The sequence below is a fragment of the Euprymna scolopes genome, chromosome 30 (assembly GCF_053919585.1).
Source record: "Euprymna scolopes isolate OS-2025 chromosome 30, ASM5391958v1, whole genome shotgun sequence".
Classification (NCBI taxonomy): domain Eukaryota; kingdom Metazoa; phylum Mollusca; class Cephalopoda; order Sepiida; family Sepiolidae; genus Euprymna; species Euprymna scolopes.
Genome location: NC_136511.1, coordinates 26,175,331 through 26,201,448, shown reverse-complemented (window position 1 = coordinate 26,201,448; position 26,118 = coordinate 26,175,331).

The window sequence follows — 26,118 nt, the reverse complement described above, 5'->3', positions numbered from 1 at the left end:
AGTATTTCACGCTAGATTGTAAACGAAATCTCCAGATCTAACAGGAAAACCGCTAAATTGTAACACTGGGCACGTGACAGGAAGCGGTAATAAATAATACTCCCTAAATAAAAATGGCCTCTCTGTAAAAAGAAATCCACCTATTTATCATAGAAAAATTAAGTATAATGTTATAATTAAAAAGAAATATATAAAAACACACATGGATATAGTAAACATATTATACCAAAACGTGGAAGCCATCCGCCCAGTGGTTTTTTAGACAAGTGCGTATTCAGCTAGAGTCGAAACCACAAAAATACCGCTTAAGTCGCTGGATTAAAAAATTCAATCAAATCAGTTGTAATTTACGCATACTTATGACAAAAAATATATCGGCATGACAAAATTAAAAAAAAAATAATTTAACTTTGCCGACAGAAATTTGTGTGCGTAATTCTGCACCCAAATATAAACTCCCGAGAAGGTTAGTAAGTGACTTTGATCACATTTTCGCTTCTCGTATTTCGTAATTTACTCCTCATATTTTATAACTGATATTTCTGACAGGAGGGGAAAAATTCCGATTTCTGAATTACAATTTATCCAACTAACCCTGACTTTTATATAATTTCTGACGATAACATACTACGCGATGCCTTAGATAAGTTTGCAGACATTTTGTAATGCCAGTCGTATTGATAGTACATCGGAAATTCTATTCTACTTCGAAGTAATCTCCTGCAGCTACACTGCACGTGTTTTATCCTCCAAACAACAATTTGAATGATCCATGAGAATTCTCTCGTCTGAGTGTGTCTATGCCCTGTCACACCTTCTTTCCTCTCCTCAACTGTCTAATCACAAAAGTCGGATTGAGCTTAAATGATCAACAAAATTCACAGAAAGCAAGTCTGGATTATGAGGAGAGTAACGGACTTGATGCGCATTTTGGTCAAAAAGTCTGTGACAATGATGGATTTCTCTAGGGAAAATCTCGCGCTAATGTTCGGCGTCTTTATTTCCTCGCGAATAATTACATGTACAGAACGCACAGTGACATTGGGCAATCAAATCTGATGTTGTGACTTCTTAATCCTTGCACACTTATTAACATCCCTCACAGTCTGCCTGGACTCTTTATGCAACTCGAAAACTAATATTTATATCATGCAATATTGTTCAAAGCAGTCTGAAACATTCGATACGTATTTTATGTTTTCCAAGTTTAAAACTGAATATTCGTTTATATCGTTTTTCTAAATTGTCCTCACATCCAGACTGCTTTTTAAAAAATTCACCAGCTGTGACAATCAAGCAATTGCTGCTGTAGCTGTTCGTATAAACTGGAAAGTTATTAAAAACTGTCAGTCATCTCATAAGGTGGATTGCAATAACATATTGAATTTTTCATAGTTTACTGCAGTTTTAAATGTCTTAACAAAACAAGTCGGACAACTTATTGAAGGCATACGTGATTTCATGAAAGTAATTTCATAAACAAAACACACCTGAAAATCCCTGATAATTCCAAATGGAAATTTCCCTCAAGTATTTACTCCGTTGAAACTGTGATTGACTTAAAAGGTATGACTGGCCGACCCTACGGAATCTAATTTAAATGCTTCTAAAATAACCTATATTCACTGAATGTTATCGGAAAGGGTGGCATGAGAGACCGAACTACATAACAATGTAAGAGCGCGATAAAAAACTCATTGTGGAGGATTGTTATGAGGAAAAAAATAATGGGAAATTGTAAAATCCTTCAGAGAAAACTAAAAACAAAATCAAAATACAAAAATAATAATAAAAGGTAATAGAATCCATAACACAGAGAGAAAAAAGTTAATTTTGTAAGGGTCAAAAATAATGTTTGTACTTCTTTTAATATTCCTTACACAAATAAATATTCTCTATGACAAGAATAAATAATAAGACAAAGAAGGAACAGAAGAAGAAGAAGAAGAAGAAGAAGGAGGAGAAGAAGAAGAAGAAGAAGAAGAAGAAGAAGAAGGAGGAGGAGTAGGAGGAGGAGGAGTAGGAGGAGGTAATCGAAGGAAGAAGATTAAGAAAGCAGAAATATTTCGAGACCTGGATGATCCCTGTAGATTAAACCTTAATGAAAAATTTGCAATCCCATATTTTAATGTACCTCAACTTCTATTAAACTGTAGGAGATGAATAGGGGACAACTGTGTACACAAGCTGAAATCTACTCTAGGATAGCGATAGAAAATAATTTTTAAATCAACACAAAAGATAGAAAATAAATAAATTAATTAAACATACATATACAGAAAATATCATATATATCATATATATATATATATATATATATATATATATATATATATATATATATATATATATATAAATGTAAGTGTTGGTTCGTTCGGAATTAATAGTCTAAAAAACAACTGGACGGATGGCTTCCACGTTTTGGTATAATATGTTTACTATATCCATGTGTGTTTTTATATATTTCTTTTTAATTATAACATTATACTTAATATTTCTACGATAAATAGGTGTATTTCTTTGTACTGAGAGGCCATTTTTTTATTTAGGGGCAATTATTTATTACCGCTTCCTGTCACGTTACCAGTGTTACGATTTAGCGGTTTTCCTGCTATATCTGGAGATATCGTTTACAATCTAGCTGGAAATTCTAGAAAATCTGGAGGTATTTGACCCCCACACACCCGCATTAGATTATTAAAAAATAAAGAAACGCGTTTGAAAATACTTTAAAACATAAAATATACTCATTCATGTAAATAAAAAAAAGTAGCATTTATTGGCTTTGGTAAAAATGTGCAACGTAAAATCTTCGGAAAATGTTAAAAGTGTATTCTAACTGGTAAATGTCGGTGCGTTACGTACGGAACATGTGAAAATTCGATGTTCCAGGTAAAAAAAAAACCAGATAAATTACCCCCCTACTCGAACATAGGGTGCTTTCCTTTTCTTATTTTATTTCTTTTTCAGCTAATTTTAAATTTTCCACCCAAAAAGCACTATAATGTATTTTTTTTAAATTAGTAAATTCTATGTCCTGGAACCCCCCCCTCAACGTAGTTTGCTTGGTGAAGCCGTCGTTTATGCTACAGCGTGCATGCGCGTAGCATAAACGGAAGCTGCAAAATGGTGGAAAGAAGTTCGTGGGTTTAGGGATAAATACCATGCAAACGGTAAATTTGCCCCAAGTTTGACTATCAGATTCGTTGTCAGCGACCTCAATTACCTGTAAAAAAACAAAGAGTGGTACGTGTTCTGTAGTAGCGTTCCTTTTTTTTTCTTGCTTAAAAAAAGCATTAATACAGTAAGTTAGGTAAACTGACTGTTTAGTTTAAAAATTGAATTATTTCCCTTTCGTTATTAACTTAAAAAAAAAAATTAATAAATATGTTGTGTTTTATATACATAAAGTACAATTGTTGAATGTTACTGTTTTGATTATATTCGTTTGGGGGGCACAATTAAAAAATTAAGAAAGATTAAAACGAAGCGAAATTGAAGTTTCCGTTCCATTTTTACAACAACCGTAAAACAGTGCATACTCAGCAAGTTTTATCGTAATTTAAAAGCATATTTAAACACTAAATCAACATTTTATTTATTTTATTGCATAATTGATAATGGAAGTATTTGCCTGTTAATTTTCTTAACATCTGTTAAAAAAGATAATTCGTACATTCTCTGGAAAAAAGAATCACACATTTCTCTACTTTCACATGTGTTCCATTTTAACAAACTAAGCCACAGCAACGCGTGGCCGGGTACAGCGTGTATATATATATATATATATATATATATATATATATATATATATACAAATTAAAATAATATTTTAAAAAATCACATTAGTTGCCATATATATATATATATATATATATATATATATATATATATATATATATATACACACACAGGTGTGATTGGATGATACCAATACTTTCCCGATTCAGATTCAATTACCGATTCTGAACTAAATTCCTGACACCGATATAATTACACCTGCCGATTCTTTATAATTCTGTAAAAAATTCAATATGTAGCTGCTTTTTCTTCCAATTATCGTAACAAAACACATGTTAAATATGCAGATATTTCCCTAAAAGTTAAAATATACTTGAGGGGGAAAATCTATCGATTTTAATTCCACTGGTTTTTAAAATCCATAAATATATATAATTTATCATTATTACCAGGAATTGGAGAGTTTGCCGTGAACAAAATTAAATAGAAAAGACAATTAGCAGAAACCCGTTGGAATCGGAACATTGAAACGAATTGTCCCGATTTCAATACCGCAGCCGATACCCTCAAATATTCCGATTTTTCCGATTATCGAATCCGATTCCGATTACTTGTCCCTAATCACACACACACACACACACACACACACACACAAACACACGCATATATATATATATATATATATATATATATATATATATATATATATATATATATATATATATACAATATATATATATATATATGAAGACCAGTCTGAGCATAGATTAGACGAGTAAGATTGTTCTTATATGCATGCAAGATAAATCTCTTTTGCATTGTACTTTGCGATATAAGTTCTCATAACTTATCCGATATACTAGGCCCTATTATTTTCTGCCTATTGCATTTCTCAGCGATATACCATATATATACAATATATATATATATATATATATATATATATATATATATACCTATATATGTATGTGTGTGTGTGTACACCTTCATATATGTATAAAAAGTATATATATATATATATATATATATATATATATATATATACAGGGTGGGCCAAAATTAGGGTCCAATCTTTAAATGTGAATAACTTCCACAAAATAAAAGTTAAACTCACCAAACTTTATGTGTGTGTAGACTGACCCTTCCGAGATTGTTTTGAAATAAACAAACAAATTTTGGCCGAAAAACACTTCTTAAAACTTACATGAATTTATGAATTTTTCAAAATAGGACCCTATATTTTGCCCACCCTGTATATATATATGTATATATGTATGTAAAACATATATATTTATAGATTTACGTATATAAAGATACATATATGCATAAACGTATGTATATATATATATATACATACATGCGTAAACGTATGCATACACATATATGTATAAACGTATGTATACATATATGCATACACGTGTATATGCATACATATATGAATTAACGCATATATACATGTATGAATAAAATTTTATATATATATACATACATATATATATATATATATATATATATATATATATATATATCATTTGTGGTTGCTATTTTTTTAAGGTAAGGTAACCAGATAAATATTACGAGGTTAATCCACGACATGTTACGGCTTATGTAAAGACAAATTGAAATAGACACTTGTACAATTAAGTAAACTACTTCTGTTTAAGAACTATCGTCTTTTTTTTTAGTGACAAGCCAAACAAGAGCGATTATTTCATCCAATCAATATATATTACGATTCCAAATACAACAAAGCCTTACTTAGTCAGTTTCTTGTGTGTGATTTGAGAAAAATGGTTGGTTTGGAACGGTGTTTTCTTTGTTTAAGTTAAGGTAAGATGTTCTTTCGTTTTTTTTTTGTTTTTTTTTTGGCAAATCTGAATTGCGTTCAATCATTTGAGAATGCCCTACGTTGGAATTTCCTGTGGAAGAGCTTCACAGAACTCTACTATACACTAAGTGTGTTCAAAAAGCAACATAAACTAAAATAACGCACGTATGTGATTTGCTAAATATCTAATTCAGAATGTTTCCAACGATATATGCATCGACTTATATATACATATATGTACAAATATATACATACATGTATTTACGAACATATATATATATACATGTATAAATTTATATATATATATATATATATATTGATATGCGTATATATACTCTTATACATAAGCATATGCAGTCATATATGTATAAAGATATAGATGCATATACATATAAGCATATATACACACATATGCGTATAAGTATATATAGATATATTAACATATATATATATATATATATACAGATATTCATATATATATGTATATATATATATGCATATATATATGTATGTATATATATATATACATATAGATACACACCTGAATATGTATTTCTGTATAAATATATATATATATATTTAAATAGATTAATCATATTTATATATATACATATATATGCATATATATACATATATAAGCATATATATATACATAAATGTGTAAACATATATATATGTATATATGCATACACATATATATGAATAAAAGCATATATATTCATTTATGTATATAATTACTGATATATACTTAAATGAAATATATATATGAAAATATATGCATATGTCTATATTTAATACATATATGTGTTATTAATGTACATATGTGTATATATATATACAAATGTGTATAGATATAATGTATATATGCATCTATGTATCATAATGTATTTAGACATACACATACATGTATAAACATATATATTCATCTATATATGTATAAACGTACATGTATATATATATATATATATATATATTTATAAACTTATATATATGTGCGTATGTGTATAAGCATATATATATATACTCATTTACATATCAAGGTGAGTGTATATAATAATATACACACACACACATATATATATACACCTATATATATATATATATATATATATATATATATATATGCGTGTGTGTGTACATGTGTCTGTGCAAAATCATACATCTTCTTCTATGCATTTTTATATTAACGAGAATCATTGTGTTGTGTGTGCTCCAGAAAGAGATATGCGTCATTGTTTTCTCCTTGCCTAAATAACCAACATTTATTTGCGCTGTTGAATGTCAATAGAAACCGCTGTAGTTGATTGCAGTGCAGTTATGTTGTGGTTTGGTAGTTTTCTCGGTGGCGACAGAGATGGTAGTCACGCCACTCGCTTCGAACACCTATGTACATTTACTTTCGCGATGGTCGGCCAAAAACAGTTAATCAACTACCTGCTGAGTTAAATGAAAGTGGCAGTGTTCTTGAGACGATACTGTCATCCACAGTGGATGCGCTAGAAAGGTTCCACAAATTCGTATGCATTATTAAAAAGACCACCAACGGGATGTTTTTCAGGTGTTGTTTAATCAATACGATTACGAAGATCCTTAGACAGCATCATCTTTCGTGTCAGGGTACAAACGGTAATCGATGGAATACCTTCAGTCTTCTACTCAACAATTACTTTCAAAACGCAGATATTTTTAAGCAAATTGATGTGTAACAATTGCTGGTAAAGGAAGGGTACCGTTCTCCAAGAATTTTGTTAAATAGGGTTGATTCTAAAATATAACGTTTACGGTGAAACATTGATGAAATTGAATCTCGGAATGTTGGTGAGACGCCAAATAAAACGGAAATATTGTTGTTTGTAAAACGATACCACTGTATACAAAATATGTCACAGAATGCCACACACAAATATCACAGAATACGTCTCACTCTCCAGCGGGATGGTTTTGTCTGGGCCGCCTTATGATTCCGAACAAGTACCGTCAGATTTTTTATTAAAACATATAATGGACGCATTAGATGGAAAATATTTTCCAACACCGTATGCAATCACAGTCGTAAAAAATTGAACCTGCTTACTTTTTTGCCGATGCATCAAGGCACTCGTCCATGTAAAAAAAAAACAAAAAAAAAACAAAAAAAAACAGTTTAATCAAAGTGATTATGTGGAAAAATTAATTGTGTAATGCGATTTTTTCGTGTTAATGGTACTTCTCCCGTCTTTATAACCCTTCACCCTTTTGTATTTAAAAAATATGGAGCGATTATATTTGGAAAGATGCTTGTGTATAAAACATTGACTGCGCGAGAAACATTAAAAAGGATGTCAACGCCTTTTACGTTTTACTTGTATTATTAAGGAATTGAATATAATAGCTTTTGCTGTACACAGTGATCACCACTTGTCAAGGCCCGGAAGCCACTCAGGGATAAGGTTTAATGCAAGTACATTACGTTAGTGTGGAGATTAGAGGAAGTGTTTACTTAAGGGGGCGGTTCATTAGGAATTTGTTTACCTTGGATTTGAAGACACCCAAGTTGTAGTCCGGTGGGAAGCAGACAGACGGAACAGAGTTCCACAGGCGTGTAGTTCTAAGAAAGAAGCTTTGTTCATGGAATCCGCGTTTTGATTTAGGCACATATATAGAGTGGGGGAAATTTTTCACAGTGGATTCAGCTAGACGGGTGTTACATTTTGATCATTAATTTAAACGTTTTAACATTATTTCCCATATAATACACAATTCTGACATTTTTATTTAATGCCGATAGAGGTTAAAATTTGCCGACGTATTTTACAGTTTGATGGAAAAATATAATTGGTTTATTGTCTTAGTCAGCGGATGGAAAACATTTATTTTCTTAAGTGGTGCACTCAAGCGATTCATATTGAGGGAGAGAGAGAGAAACACAATGGACATATGTGAGTGGGTTATTTTTACAATGTTATCTCTCTCTTTCTTTCTTTCTCTGCCTCTCTCTCTCTCTCTCTCTGTCTCTTTGTCTCTGTCTCTCTCTCCCTCTCTCTCTGAGAATATGCAGACTTTTCGGTCCCAACTGGGTAAACTCCCGAAAACTAGTTTTATATACACAATGAAACGTTATCATATTCAGGGGCGCCTATGTTTTTGTTCAATCTGCGTGTCAACATTCAAGGACTTTTTAAATAAAGAGGGATTTATTGAACAGTTTTATTCCCATCACATTTGAGGGACAAGATATCGGTCAATGCGTGCTGCCTGCACTACGTTAGGAAGTCATGTTGTTTGTGCTGGATAGAGAGGGGGGGAGAGAATGTTTATCAAAATCTGGTTAAGAAGATGTCACTTACGAAAACATCATATTTCACCCTTCTAATTAAGACTTAAAGTATATGCATATATTAAAGTTTATTTGTGTATTTGTGTACAGATAGTTTTTAGATGAGACAAGTCATTGGAACCGTCGGGTTCAAACCCGATAATTAGGACCATTTTAAATGCCCAAATAAGGATCTCTTGTATTGGATGAGTAGAGAGTAGTATTGGCTTACAAGAGCTTGATATAGGTATCAAAAACGTCTCTAATGTTCGCGTTTGAAACCGACGGTACCAATGACTTGTCTCGTCTAAAAAATTCTATAAACAAAAATATATATAAATACACTCTTATTTTCGGATTGATCACTCTGCTGAAATTCTTTTTTCAAAAAAAATACTTATATTTATAAATATATATATATATATATATATATATATATATATATATATATATATATTTGGGGGGGGGCAACATGCCCGGTACGAATTTTTTTCAAATTGGCTACGCTTTTAGATCCCCATAAAAGGAATTGAATGGTAGTTGTTAAACATCTAAATGTTAAGGTGTTCCTGAGATATGACCTTAACCTTTTACAAAAATGTGAATTTTTATTGTTACAAAATGGATTGAGAGAGAAAGAAAGAGAGAGAGAGGTGAGTAAACGTGGAGTGTAGACCCGTTTACCAGAACCGAGGATCAGCTGACCAGATTACGTATGAGTGACGTGGTCAGGTTGGCTAGATCTGCAGATTTGCTTTGGACACAGAAGACAACGGACGGCTTCCCGTTGTCTCCTCCTCTCCACGTGGGGGGGCTAACGCTGACGAGTGTAGAAGAAGAACCCACACAGGCCGATTTCACTTCCACCATTCTGCAGGACATCTGGAGAAATTGAAATAAAAACTATAAAACTAATTCCTTGTCTTGGAGTGATTGAATCTTCATCCAAAAACAGGTATCAAGTCTCCCTCCAGCATGAGAAATTTCCAGATGGTCCAACATCGAAGAAGCAGATGTAGGTACTGAAAATACATGTCACACACACGATTCCCTTTATGATAATAAAACACACAACCATTTATATTAGAGACAATCATACGCACACGGAATCCTTTTATGTTATACACCAAACGTCAATTTGGTGCCCCTCTATGATAACCCTTGTGAGAACTTAAATGATAACCCTATGTAACATTATGAAGAAGTTACCAACTTTAAAAGACGATATCTCTATTGTTTTGGGGCCTACAACTTTATTCCTGTATCATTTTAAAGTAGTCAGATCCATAAATTTATTTGGGAATGTTGTTTTCAAGGTCAAATTTAAAAAAAGTTGACATTGGCTTTTTTTTAACCTGAAATATCTCGAAAATAATCTTTCAATATCTTTTAAATTTTGACAGAAGATTTGTCTATCTTAAGACAATAGATATTCCAAATTTGATGGTGGGCGTTTCAGTAGAAGTATCATTACACACATTTTAAAGAGTTGGGCAAATTCAAAATGGCGGAACCTAGTACGTGCGACTTCATATAAAAAATGTTCATATTTCCCAATATGGCAAAGTTTGATATCTTTGTAAAGCTATTTTGATGCGGATTAATATTTACATAAAGACTATGGTCAAAAATTAAAAAAAAGTTGTTCTTCATTTGTTTTTTGGTAATTGTGCACTTGTTGAACCATGCTGAAATAATAATGTCATTTCTGAAGCCATTCTTAACATGTGAAGAGGAGGGTGTTTTGTAACTAATGTGTACTTTCACCTAACAATTTTATAATAAAAAAGGACGTATTGTAAAACTTAAAATTAAGCTGAAAATACAATTTGAAAAATAGCGTGGCTCAAACAGTGCATAAGCACCGTTTTTTTTAATGCACCATGGATTTAATAATGGAAAATGATATATAATATAAAGATAATTTTAAAAGGTGTTAAGGGTTTATTAAATTATACGATAAAACTTATGTGATCTCAATGGTCTAGTAAGACGCAATTTCTGTTGTTTATTGGTATTTTTTTTCAATGAAAATTTCTTAAAATACATGTTCTTAAAAATTCTTGACATGTTTAATTTTATGCAAATTCCGGTTGTGAAGTTAAACTCTTTTATGACTTTCATACATTTCTGATACAACACAGATTTTGATACAGAAAGTGATGTCATACAAATTTCTAAAAATACGTTGAGATTTAATTAGCTTATAGTATCAAAAGAATAAAGAACATTTGATGGCGATATTAAACATGTTCTTTGACCTTTTTAGAAGTCTTAAGTATACACTATATACACAAGACATCAACATGTGCTGTTAGGATATATTTCAAAATGAAAAATGTGTTTTACTGAACCGTTTTATAATAATAGGCATTAAATTATTAATTTAGATATTTCTTTCATAATCTTTCTTTCTAAAATATATGATGCATTTTTCATCTCATTTTATTTTAAGTTTATAAGATATCCGTGTTTCAGTTATTGGATAAACTGAGTTAATAATATCAGGATATTTCAAAATTGATATTTTTGGATTTAATGGATAATAGTAAGTATGAGAGGGTTCATTTTGTTGTACAATTGTAACTTTCCCGTCAAAATTATCTGGATTTTTGTCAAGTAAACATCCTAACCATCACTTCTTCTCATAAAATTCTGTCACAAATCCGTTAATATCTTTTAACTCTATATTGTTCTGTTTCGTGATTCAAACTACTCTCTCTTTCTGCGTTGACACTGTTTTCATTCCCACTTCTCTCTGAGAGACTGGAATGAATGTAAGTAATTTCTGTGTTCCTATAATCGTGAAGGAATTGCTACATCTGTCCTCTTAATGTTTGGCCATTCTAGAGTTGAGGAATATAAGAAATGTATTCCAGAAATATTTTTATTGCATAAAAATACAGCTGCCTTGGCGTCGTTATTTGTTCATTATAGTGTTGCTGCAGGCTAGCGTTTGCTGCTAACTTTTTACAGTGCCACTTAACCCATCACATGGTCCTTTCCTATGAGAAGTAGCAAAATGTGCCACTCAGCATCAATGCCAAAATCAGATTTCTCGTTGCACAGATGTATAATGTTTTTAAAATGTGTATAATTTGTAACAGCTCTAGGAGAGAAATATATCATTTTTTGTACATTAAAATGTATGATTTCTTTTAATTTTTCTATAACCTTTCTTTGAAATAAATGGACAGCTACTGCACCATGCTTAAGACAATCAGATATTATAACAAAATTAATATGCTCAAGGTCAATTCCATTTCTATAGTAGCAGATGAATGGGTGCAATGTAGCTGGATCATTATTCCAGTGGAATCCTTCAGCTTAATCTTGAAAGATAAATGAATAATTCTCATGCTATTGCTAAGACTTCACCAAAGTTTAAAGACCTTTTCTATCAGAACAAAATTTGATTGTGCTTTGGCAATGAAATTACGCTTCTTCAATTTTTGAAGGCCTGTAGATTGTGATATATTTTGTAGAATGGTTCTATCAGTTGATAACCACTGTTTCTATACAAAATAATTAAGTTTTTTTTTTTAAATATCTTGCATAACTAAATCATCCATCAGTTACATTGTTGCAAGATGGGCAGTCGCCCTAGTAACAATTTATCGATGCTTCATTGCATGTAACAGCAAATATTCATTGGTTGTAATTTGTGAAAATATGATTTCTCCTTCAGTCAGTTTAGATCCTGTAATCACCAATTTTATATTCTGATGGATTGTGCAAATACAAACAGTATGAGTCCCGGCACCACATGCTTGAACGGCGAATTTAGATAAGCCTATTTTATCTTGGTGCTTCGATGTGTATAATTTAAATGCCTCTTTCAGGTTACAGAGAACAAAATATTTTTGTTCCTGAACCCGTTCCCCATACTTTCAAACAGTCTTTTAATCATTTTTCCCAGGCATCACTCGATTGACTTCTTCATTTTTGTAAATCTGCTTTACTTTATTAATTGTATCTTGTGAAAATCTAGTTGTTTGTGTATTTGGCAAAGATTAGATTCCTTCCTCATTTACAAGTTTAAGGAAATATATTTAAATCGATCGAAATTATTATTTATTATGAAAGATAAGAGTTCCAATAAATACGAAATACTTATTTTTTACATTTTAAATACACAAATTGGACAAAAACTTACCATGAATTTGGAATTAAAAACGTAATGTTTTTTGTAAAATAACGATTTTCTCCAGTTGAATTGGGAAGCAAAACAAAAGCTTTCTAAAAGTGAATAAATTTGTAAAAGATTAAAATTCCATTATTTCAAAATGTCCCATTACAACATAGACTTAAAAACTGTGTGTAAATTTTATTTTAATATTTAGTCATTATATAAACACATCCCTTGCCACATTTTGTAAGAGGTCATGGTAATATCTCAGGAAGCCTTGACTTTAAGATGTTTAACAACTGGCATTCCATTCCTTTCAGTGAGATCTATAAGTGTAGCAAATTTGAACAAAAAAATCCGTATCGGACATGGTTTTACCCCCTCTCGATTATACATGAAATGAGTCACACACGCACACACACATTTATATAATATATATATATATAATATATATAGTAGTTAATAAAACATGTTAAAAAACAATTTGCAAAAGGGTTAAAATATATATTAAAATTTAAAAATGAGGCACAAACTCAGTGGATAGTCTTAAATCCGTGGGGATTCGAGGAAATACTTTACTTCTCATCAGAGGGTAGGATTTAGCAAAATGCGGGATCGGATTTTGCTTGCAAAAGTATTTAATTACATTTCAAATAAATGATAGATCTTATTTGGTATCACATAGTGAAGCAGATGGAATAGGATGAAGAAAATGGTGATTGTACGTGAAATGATAGTCTGGTAAAGGGTAAAATATCCAATAACGGTAAAATCCAAAAAAGTTTATAACATTTCGATTTCCACAAGTAAAATCGAAGGGAATCGCCTATTATATACGAAATCCAAAAGGCAGAACTCCGTGGAATATGTCTCCTTCTCCAATATCAGGGGTTTACGTTCCAACCTTCCAGAAGTTGAAACCCAATTACAGGAGACGAAACCGGACATATTATTTCGAAGTGAAACTGGAATAGGGCACACCACTTCATAGATGAGTTCATAATTAATGGATACTCCAATTTAACAGCTAAATCTGACGCCCAAGTTCGCCATGGGCATGGAATATGTGCCTACATTAAGGATGGCTTCTCATATGGCATGGATATCTCTAGATAAGATCCTAATTTACCTTATATGTGCTTCAGGGTTGCACTTGCTAACACCACTGCATTTATATTTGCCCTCTATAGGCCCCACAACAGCGGAGTTACTATCTTTAAGAGCATATCTGAGAAAATAGACCACATACTGTCTTCACATACCTCGGCTAACATCCAAATCTGTGGTGACTTCAACCTCCATAACGTGGAATGGCTGACCCATTCAAATAAGACAGATGATGAGGGGAGGTTTTGTCATGATGTTTCCATTGCCTATGACCTCACTCAGATTGTTCGCGAACCAACCCGTGTGCCCGATACACCCAATCAATATGCAAGCCTCTTAGACCTTGTTCTCTCAACATCCCCTGAGCTATGTTCATGTACCGTTCATTCTCCTCTAGGATCCTCCGACCACTCCGTCGTATCAGTTAAGATAAAAACGAAATGTAAGAAGCCCCAGACGTATCCCTCCACCGTACTGTATACCGATACTCTATGGCTGACAGGGATAGCTTCCGTACATTCATATCTTATTAACCTCTGCACTCAATGTTTAAAAAGGAAGTGTCCTCTATAGTATCAGATCGGACCGAATGGTTAATTGTAGGCATAGACCAATTCATACCATCTAAAAAATTCCAACAAAAAACCTAACAGCCAGAACGTGCTGCGTCTATCGCGCACAGAAATCATTTTTTCCATAGCTACCAGCGTAATAGATGCACTGAGACTAAAGCTGCTTTCAGGTCTGCAAGCAACCACTGTAAAAGAGTAACAAAAAATGAAAGAGAGCCATATGCCCAGTCTGTTAAATCCCAAGTAGCTGATAAGCGGCTTGGATCCCACCAGTTTTGGCAAATAACAAATAGGATCCTGAACAGAAGTGTGCGTTCTATCCCAACCATTATCAATGGGCCAGAGGTCATCTCGACAGCGTCAGACAAGGCCAAACTATGTGCAAAGAACTTTGCAGCTAATTCTACCCTATGCGACGATTGCCATCAACTCCCCATATTTCCTCCTATAACACAGAACAAGCTATGTAACATACAAATATCCGTGCATGAGGCCGCCAAGCTAATAAAAAACCTAGATCCAAGTAAAGCAACTGGCCGTGATGGCATCCCAATTATAGTGTTAAAAAAGATTCAACCAGAACTTGCTCCCATACTTACGAAACTATTTAAGCGTTGCCTTGAGGAGAAGTGCTTTCCGACCCCCTGGAAGACCTCATCAGTTTGCCCTGTATTTAAGAATTCAGGTGATAAGTCCTCTCCCTCTCAGAACAGACCAATAAGTCTCCTGTGTGTTATGAGTAAGTTGCTGGAATCCATATTAAATAGAGAAATAGGCAATTACCTCAGTAGGAATAAACTTCTTAGTGACACACAATATGGTTTCCGCTCTGCAAGATCTACCGCAGATGTGCTGACGGTTATATCCCACAGGATTAGTGAAACTCTTGACAAAGGCTTCCTTTCTAGGGCAATTGCTCTTGACATATCAAAGGCCTTCGACAAGGTATGGCATAAGGGTCTACTTCACAAGATTTCCAGCTACGGTATACCTGGAAATGTTTTCTCAATCATTAAATCATTTCTCTCCGATAGGCTCATAAGAGTAGTGGTTGATGCACAAAAATCGGAGGCCTGCAATATAAATGCTGGAGTCCCTCAGGGGGCAATCCTGGACCCAACTCTCTTCCTGATCTACATCAATGACCTCCCTAAACACATACTTAAATACGTAAATCATTCGCTGACATCTATGCTGATTACACGACCATCTACGGCAACACATCAAAGGCTGTAAATGACAAAGTTCTGTCTGATTCTCTCTCCTCTGATCTCGAGCGCGTGGTTCAGTGGGGAAAGATGTGGCTGGTTACCTTTAATGCATCCAAAACCAAACTCCTATCCTTACATCATCAACGCTCTGATCCCCAGCTGGCATCAATTGTGATGGATGGCTCTCGTCTGGGTGAGGCCCTGTGTTTTGACAAGCTTCTGGGTTTGACCCTTACTCCTGATCTGAAATGGAACACGTACATCAAGTCTGTTGCCAAGGTCGCTGGAAAGATGGTGGGATCCTTCTACCGCTCCAGAAGATATCTCACTACTGATGCAATTCTCTATCTATATAAAAGCAAAGTACGTCCAAGGATGGAATACTGTTGCCATATCTGGGCAGGAGCTGCCCAACACAGCCTATCATGCCTTGACAGAGTACAAAATAGACTTCGTGGTTTAGTGGGGGATGCCCTTTTCTCTACCCTGCAACCCCTCTCCCTCAGAAGAGACGTTGCGAGCCTATCCTTGTTTTATCGTTATTTTCAATGCAGGTGCTCGTCTGAACTCCAATCCCTGGTCCCCCCTCGCCAATCTTTCACGAAAAGCACCCGTCTAGCTGAATCCACTGTGAAAAATTTCCCCCACTCTATATCTGTGCCTAAATCAAAACTGCGGATTCCATGAACAAAGCTTCTTTCTTAGAACTGCAGCCCTGTGGAACTCTGTTCCGTCTGCCTGCTTCCCTCCGAACTACAACTTGGATGTCTTCAAGTCCAATGTTATCAAATTCCTAATGAACCGCCCCCTTTAGTTAACACTTCATCAAATCTCCACACTAACGTAATGTACTTGCAATAACCCTTATCCCTGAGTGGCTTCCGGGCCTTGGTAAGTGGTGACCACTGGGTAAACAAAAATAAAATTCACAAAGAAAAGGGAGTGAGTTTAAATAATAAAAATAAAGATAAGATGCGCTTATTTAAGGAAAATGAGTGAAGAAGAAAATTTAATGGTGATTTAGTTTATTTTACAATGGAAAAGACAATGTCAAAATCACCCAGACAGGACGACGTTTAGCAAAAAGGGGCCACATGAAATATCCAAGATATTACTTAAGAATTAATTTATCAGCAGGTTCATTATAGGAAGCAAATAATTGAGAAGAATGATCAGTTAAATACATTCACATGTATATACATACACATATATGAATACGTACAATTAAACATATACATGCATAGATATATACACAACACATACGTCCACACACACGCACACACACACACACACATATATATATATATATATATATACATGCATATAAGTAAATAGATGAGTAAATAAATAAATAAAGAGGTAAAGGTAAAAATAACGGGAGAGGATGGCCGGTATCTGCAAATTCCGGAGTAAGGCAAGTAAGTATTTAGCAAATGCACATAGTACAATATCATTAAACTTATATACAGGATATAAATATGTAAGTAGTTGCATATATTTGCTTGACAGGAATATTTAAACATTAAAACGAAGATTTCAGATGTAAAAACGGTCAAACAAAGAAGAAATAAAGAACATAATATATATATATATAACTATATATATATATATATATATATATATATATATATATATATATATATATATATATATATATATAGTAGAATAATAATGGTCCAAGTTTCAAAACTAAGTTTTTTTCAGTTGGTTATTTATTACTTTTCAAAAGATATCCATTAAAATATTGTTTCTTATTGCGACTAAGAAGTCTTTAAATTATGCTATTGCTGTATATTAAATCACGCATTCTGCAGACGTTAATCTTGAAAAGCTAATAAAACACCATCTGGAATAATTTACATGGTTCATGTAACCGACATACTCACCCCCACACACATAATACGCAATATATATATATATATATATATATATATATATATATTGAGCACTATTGAAGCAAATACTTAGTTTACGCATAAAATGATACTTTAGCATATTCATTCATGTGATTAAATGGAGTATTCAATTACCATATATGTTTTTATAATTTACTACCTTGCTCTACCTATGTATTTAGCACTGTTGAAGTAAATACTAAGAGTTTACGCATAAAGTTATACTTTCCTATATTAATTTATGTTATTAGATGAAATAATCATATTTGGCTACTGAAACAGTTGATAATTCCTAAATGAATTTAAATCACCACACCAAAAAATAGATATAGAAAGGGTTTATTTTGAAAAATCGCTAAAAACATCCCAACACCTACCAAGCATAGCTATATTATTAAATAACTTTAAAAAAAAAACAGATAAACTAATACGCCGAAGCGATAGCGAGCAAATTTCTTCCTTAAAAATGGACACATAAACAAAAAGGAATCCTATGTTTTTAAAAATGTTAAAAATGCAAAAGTATAAGCCCTCTTTATAAACTTTGTAAATGACGTTTAAAACGTAATTAAAAATGTAGATTTCTATGATCAACATACGATTTCCCAACGGAAATTACACAAAATCGTTAGAAACACAAACGATTCTAATAAAATCTTTGTAAAGACCGATACAAACGAATGCGGCTACATAGGTATAATAAATAATGAAAGTAAACAAATCACTGATAAATAAAAAAAATAGCGATAAATTTGGCAAATTGAAACCTAGAGAATCAAACATTTTGCTCAAAGGCCGTAAATGTGAGTTCAATAATAATCACAGCACCAGATTAAAGCCCCCACTTAAACCAGAAATAGGTAGAGTTAGCAAGGCAGTACTTTCCAGAGTAAACAAACAAATAAAAAAAACTAGAATCAAACCAGTACGGAAAATAATACCGAAGCTATCACTTGGTTTAAAAATATAACAAAACAAAAAAAATGTACTTGTATACAGGTCGACGTCATAAAATTTTATCCCTCGATACCTAACATTTCAACATTGCCCTGGATTGCGGCGGCGCATACACTGATATATCTTCTGACAAAATCCACATAATAAAAAAATGTAGAAAATCAGTTCTAGTATATAACAATAACCAATGAATAAAAACTAAAATGACAAATTCTTTTGATTTGACGATAGGAGCCCTGGATTCTGCAGACTCGTCAAATGTTGTGGAATTATTCATTCTATATATCCTCACAAGCATATTTGATACTACGGATATCAGCCTCTATAGAGATGGTGGACTAGCTATAAAAAAAAGTTTCCAAGAATGTTAAAGGAGAATGAATTTAAGAAAAGCATGCCCAAGGAAAAAAACTAGTCTTAAAAGTAGACGTCTTAGCTAACAAAAATATAACAAACTTCCAGGACGTCACGTTAAATTAAGATAAAAACACATATGAACCCTACGTAAAATATAACGCAATACACTTAAGCTTTAGTACCATCACCCACCATCAATTATAAAACAGATTCCTAACTCGATCATAAGTAGAAATTTCTAGATCTCATCGAAAAATACTCTCCAATTCTTTACCAAAAAGTACTCTCCAATTCCTTACATTAGTACTCTCACCAAAAAGTAATCTCCAATTCCTTCCATTAATACTTTTTTTTACTTTTTGCTGTTGTTTCTTGCTTTTTAAAATTCTCGGCTGTTAAGTTTTTACATTGTAACAAAGTGAATATTTTTTTTTTACTTTTTGCTGTTGTTTCTTGCTTTTTTAAATTCTCGGCTGTTAAGTTTTTACATTGTAACAAAGTGAATAATTAAATGTAAACTCCAGGTGGATTATTATATTGCATTTTAAACAGCTCCTCACGATTATCTGGAAACATCAGTTTTTCAGCGAGTTTAAAAGTAGTAAGAAAAAAAAAGAAAGGAAAAACAAAATAATTAGTCAGGAAGTAATTGTTAACAAAGGCAGAAAAATAAAGTCAGTTCGTGTATTAAAAAAATACAGAAAAATGTATAATAAAACGGAAAGTATAAAAATCCTAATAAACCCATGAAAAAATAGAACTGTCGGATTATGATAGTTGGCTTAAATCTAATTATATATATGCAAAGGAAAGCAATTTGGCGTAGTGTCCGTTAATTAAAAGGAATAGTTTCATTCTAATAATCCATAAATAAGGGGGTGGTTTTTGTCAGCTAAGAATGTGAAGAATGGGTATGGAAAAACATTAGTATATTTAGTATAGGAGAACGAAAGGTAAATGCTATATCTAATAGGGAATAGATCATTTACGTCGAACAGGGTATACATTAAATTCCCCGTTACGTATAAATACGCGGTGTCAGTGGATGTTGGTGGGAGAACTTAGTGAATAGGGGGAAAATAGGAACTACTTCCTCTATAAGGTATGACGATGATAATCATGTCGCTCCTAGGAACAAATTTAATGTTTTGACATAAGGAATCAATGTGTGTAAAATGTCGGCCTATAGTTAATAAAGTAATGACTAATAATGTAAATATATAAAATATGTGCTATGTACTTTGCTGTTGTGAACTTACAGTATTTTTGTGTAGAGGTAAAAAAAAACTGCGCCTCTTTTATTATATATATAGATATTAGAATCACAGGTTTGACTTTTTTAAATGGATTTACACCTCCACCAGTATGGAGACGGTAAGCTTTGTGCTTGTGTTGTAAACAGGTATTTCTGCACCCCTCCATCGTTAGTAGGGACTAATTGAGTTACTAGTAGGGATACATTTCAACTGAAAGATTACACTCTGCAAACGAACTAAAAAGGAATTTATTGTGATTTCTATTTCATTGTAAGGGGAAAACCAGGAGTAAGTACAAAGCAGGGGCTGGAAACATTTTATTGCGTAACTGTTAGAGAAAAATTAAAACTTGGTGAAAATATTGTTTAGATAATAATAGTTTAGAATAGAACACAATGTTGACGTATGATTCAAAATGATATTAGGACTTAATAATTAATTTAATACAGATTCTGCATATATATATATATATATATATATATAATTTTAGGTTGCTATTTTTTCAAAAGTAGGGTAACCAATGAAATATAACGAGATTAATACAAAAGTGCTCAATACGGAAGTAGAGTAAACAAATAACAAATAGCATCTAAGACAGCTCACCCTTGCAGTTTCAGACTGACTGGCGGGCAACAGAGAAGCTAACCTCACACTTGTTTAAGGTAATATCTACATCGCTCTGGCTTTACAACCAAATTTCTTATAAACCCTATCCCCTTACACCAACATGAAATCAATGAATAAAACTCGTTTAATAAGTGAATAAACAAATAGGAAAATGAATGAACTAACAAATTCACACCAAATCAACTCTGTTCTCCGCACAGCTGAACCCTCACCCGCCATTGCCCCGTTTAAAAAAAAAGAAAAGAAAAAAACCTCTTTTGTGAAAGTTGAGTTTCGCTTTTAATTTAGAAGTCCGTTTTCGTAAATAAGCATTGTTTCCTGAAGAGGTCTCCAGTTGATAAACACTAGAAGACCGAAATATGCTCATGCTTGTATAGTAAAAAAAAATACATTTTATATAATGACAAATTGAATATATATATATATATATATATATATATATATATATATATATATCAACAGGGGAGAAAAATATATTTAACTACCAGCACACGGTAACCGGCGTAGCTCAGTAGAAGCCTGCCCCACCCTATCTGTAAAAAAAGTGGGTTTCCTTATCTAATATGTCCCCCTGTGGGAGAACTCTATGTTCCCCATATCTAAAACGGGTATTATGCCTGTCCTCTTCTATTAAGTATGTCATCTTTTTTATTTTTATTATTTGTATTATTAATGATTTCTGCCAATAAATAACTATTTAAATTATACGAATTTGAATTTCATTTTTGCAATAGACGCTCGAATTATATACACTTGAAGGAAATATAATTACACAAAGAGACGGGTACACACACACAATCCACACACAAACCCGCACACGCACACCCAACACGCACGCACATAGTCGCTCACCCACTCGCGTGCGCACACGCAAACACACACACACACACACAAACAAACAAAGAAGCACACACTCGCACAAACACACCCACGGGTATTAAAAACACTGTTGTATTTTCATTAAAAATGTTAAAATCTCGCACACACATACACACACACACACACACACACGCTGACACGCAAACACAAAAACAAAAGAAACACACACAAACAAAAGGAAACATACACAGACACATACACACAGGGGTACAAAAACACTGTTGTACTAAAAACACACACACATAAAAACACCAAAAAACACCGTCTAAATATGACCAAAATTAAAAAAAAATAATACTAAATTAAGCTCGCCTCAAAGCAACTGAAAGTAACAAGTATCTATTTTGGCACATGTCAATAGCAAGATAATGTACTCTTCTCCATATCTGGATTAGTTGTTCTTTGCAGATTATATCACTGTTTTTAGTAGTTTCAAAAAACAGTAAGTTTTATTTATATTTGTAATCGAAAATACGTAGAATTAATAATTTTCTAAATCACTGATTTAGTAAATCATGCTAAATATTTATACGATCTTGTAACTTGTTCTTCTTTCCCATTGTTATAATTCGTAACAGGGGCAACTAATATCATAGTTTAGCTTATTCGCACACAAACACACATACGACCTCGTAACCACACACATACACATCCTCACCCACACTCGAGCATGCACACAAACACACAAACAGAGAAAAACACGAGTATATACAAACATCTACGTAAAAGAAAACAAATAACATTTCTGTCATGCAAAAAATTAATTTAAAAATGAACTTACTTGTTGCAGTGTGTATAAATACTTTTATTAGTATCGAAAAATAATAACCGTTATTTATGATTGTAACGCAATCTCCCCACACCCCAAAACAAGGAAAAACACACACACATGACTATGAAAAACACTTATATAAAACATAAAAATCGGGATGAAAAAGAAACAGTTTGTAATAAAAAAAACACAGAAGATTTTGGTAATGTAAAAAAAATATTTTTTTAAACTTGTTCGTTTAAGTTTATCTACATGCTTTTAGTATAATCGAAAAAACAGTAACCGTATTTTATGTTTGTAACGCACCTCCGACACACAAAGAAAATAAACACACACAGTTATAAAAACAGCATATATTAAAAAAGTACCATAATATAAAAACTAAATAAAAAAATGTTCCTTGCAGTTTATATAAATGTTTTTTTCGTAATATCGAAAAATAGTAAAAAATAAATTTTCATAGTGTTAAAAACAAATTAAAAAAGGAAACTTTTTCGTAGCATTTTATATAAATGCTACGAAGAAATATCGAAAATCTTAAACCGTTATTTAAGATTTATGTTTGTAACGGACCCTCTACACGCACACATACAATCACGGGCACGGGTGTATTTCAAAAACAAAGTAAAATTACCTCATGTAAAAATTAAATTATAAAAAGAACTTGTTCGTTGCAATGAATGTTTCTAATTGTATCGAAAACAGTAACCGTTATTCATGTTTGTATCACAAGCCCTACATACAAGCAAACGCGCACACACACATCCACACACATACACATATTAAAAAAACTGTCGTATTAAAATAAAAACACAATAAAATGCTCTTACTGAGATATTAGTTTCACCATGTAAAATGTGCGACCATAGTGTTATAGCGTTCACGTGTTCGTTTTTTTTTAATAATGGGAGTATTCCATAATAATATAATTTTATATTCTCGGTTAGTGAAAGCATCCAGTAACCTTAGAGAGGAAAATCATTATGTTCGAATAGGGAAGTGTAAGGGTAGTTTTATGCGCATAAGTCTGCGTTCCACTTAAGTAGGATGTTAGGGTAAGATCCGTATACTGGATATAATATTTGCCTGTCTCGACTGGTAGCGATCAGACTAGTTTTGATTTAGAGGAGAAAATACGAAGTGGTTCGTATCCACATTTCGGCGATGGTGATGATGGCGCTCATAAGACGTTATGTAGGATTTTAATATACCGAATAATTATGCATTTAACGGCATTCAAAAGGTACGTAAGATAGTGGGTAATTGTTTAGACAAAATAAATTAAGATGTGGCATGTTTAGTGCAAATATACGGAAATTTGTTCCAGACGGGAATTTATGGCATCCAAATATTATATATAGGGTGCATATAGATTTGCGTAATGATACACACAATGATTATGAATAGATTGTAATGCACCTGTTTCTGAAAATAACGTACCGAAAGTAAATATCAATTTATAAAAATGAATAACTTAAAAATATTTAAAAACGTATTTAATTGCATATATATATATATTAAGTATCTTACTTAAATAATTTTCTGGTTTCTGTAAGTTCTTATATAAATATTGAGACAAAACGGTTCTATGTTTATCTGGTGTATATTCCTCTCAATCTTTTCAAACTCTAAAACTAAAAGTCGACGAGCAGCGCTAGGGGAACCAAATGTTTAGATTATGTACTAATCGTTATTTTATGAGTCGCTTAATATTATTTATGGGGGCAACATTGATAAAAATTAAATATAGTGGAACATTTTGTACACATCCTAGTTCATTTAAATGTTTAATCAGGTTGTGTGTATGTCACAGTGGCCCAGTGGTTACATCATTAGATTTGAATGCTAGAAGGTAGATTCTAGCTTATGGTTCCTGAACGTTTCATTATTATTTTTTTAATCCCAGTTCTATTATACTGTATACAAAATCTGGAAAAAAATGAAGTCTAATAGTTAAGCGTGTTTTACACCCGGAAAAAGCTGGGCGCCCCCTCGCTTATACACACACACACACACACACACACACACACACACACACACACATATATAATATATATATATATATATATATATATATATATATATATATATATATAAAATATATATGCCAATTAAGCTACACTGAATATTCCGCGTTTAATCCTCTCAAGTACTCTTCAATCTTATTCGGGAATTTTGTGGTTGTCTGTCGTTTTTATATACGCACCTTGTATTAAGATTTTAGTTCGCCAATAAGCTTTCTAGTATTCACCGCGCCCTTCCTATCAGCCAATGAATATGCACTTACCGGGTAAAGGCCTATTTGACCACTGGGTGACTTGTTCTTTCATGTGTGCTCTTTTAAGCCTGGATACCTAGTTTTTTGACCTGTATTAAATCACGGTAAGTGTTTTTTATGTTAGTTTATATATATACGCATATATATATATATATATATATATATATATATAAATGTACATATACATACACACATATATACACATATATACATACATATAAGTGTGATAGTTTACGTATATTCATGTTTAATTAATTTATTTATTTGTTTATTTTCTTATTTTTTGTTAGTTTTAAGACTATTTTGTATCACTATCCTGGTGTAAATTTTATCTTGTGAACACAGTTGTTCGCTATTTCTCTTCTACAGTTTAATATATGGTGGGGTTCTTTAAAGTACAGGATAGCAACTTTTTCATGAAGGCATAATCTACATGGGTTGGTTAGGTCTCCACACGTGGTAGATTGTCTTATTATTTTCCATTAGATTTTATTATTTGTTTGCTAGCATTGTTTTCATAGGTGTTTTTATTGTTGAATGTACTTTTGTGGTCATAATATAAAGTTATGAAATCTAAAAAAGTCATACTTACGTATTATTTCTAGTTATCCGGGTAATCTTTCGCAAATATTCTGGCCTGGTAAACTACGCTTTAGGTTAGACATTTATTTTGAAGTTGGCAAAATGTGCGGTGTCTACAGTTGCATTTATCTTGTTCGTTATTAGTATTTTCATTTTTATTTCTAGTATGGTTGTTGTTGTCCGGGGTTGGTTTATTATTATTATTATTATTATTATTATTATTATTATTATTATTATTATTATTATTATTATTATTATTATTTCTGCCAGTGTTAGTTTTATTTTGTTATGGTGTCTACATTTTTTTGTTTATTTTGTGATTGTTTACATTGTTTTTTTATAAATATTTTGTTTTTATGTTCTTTAATTATTATCTCTAAATTTTCGCAGCAGATGTATGATAACTTGAAGGTATTTTCATTGAAAGAGGTTGGTTGCGGAAAGTTTGTTTTCAATAAGATCTAGAAATTTCTTTCCAAGTTTTGTTTTTACATATGATTGTATGGGTCCGTATACCAGATGATAGTTATTTTTCTTCGATTTAAAATTTTTTTATAGTTATTGGTGTTTTGTTGCTTATATTTGATATCGATATTTTTATATCCACTAGGTTGACCTGTTAAATGCATTTT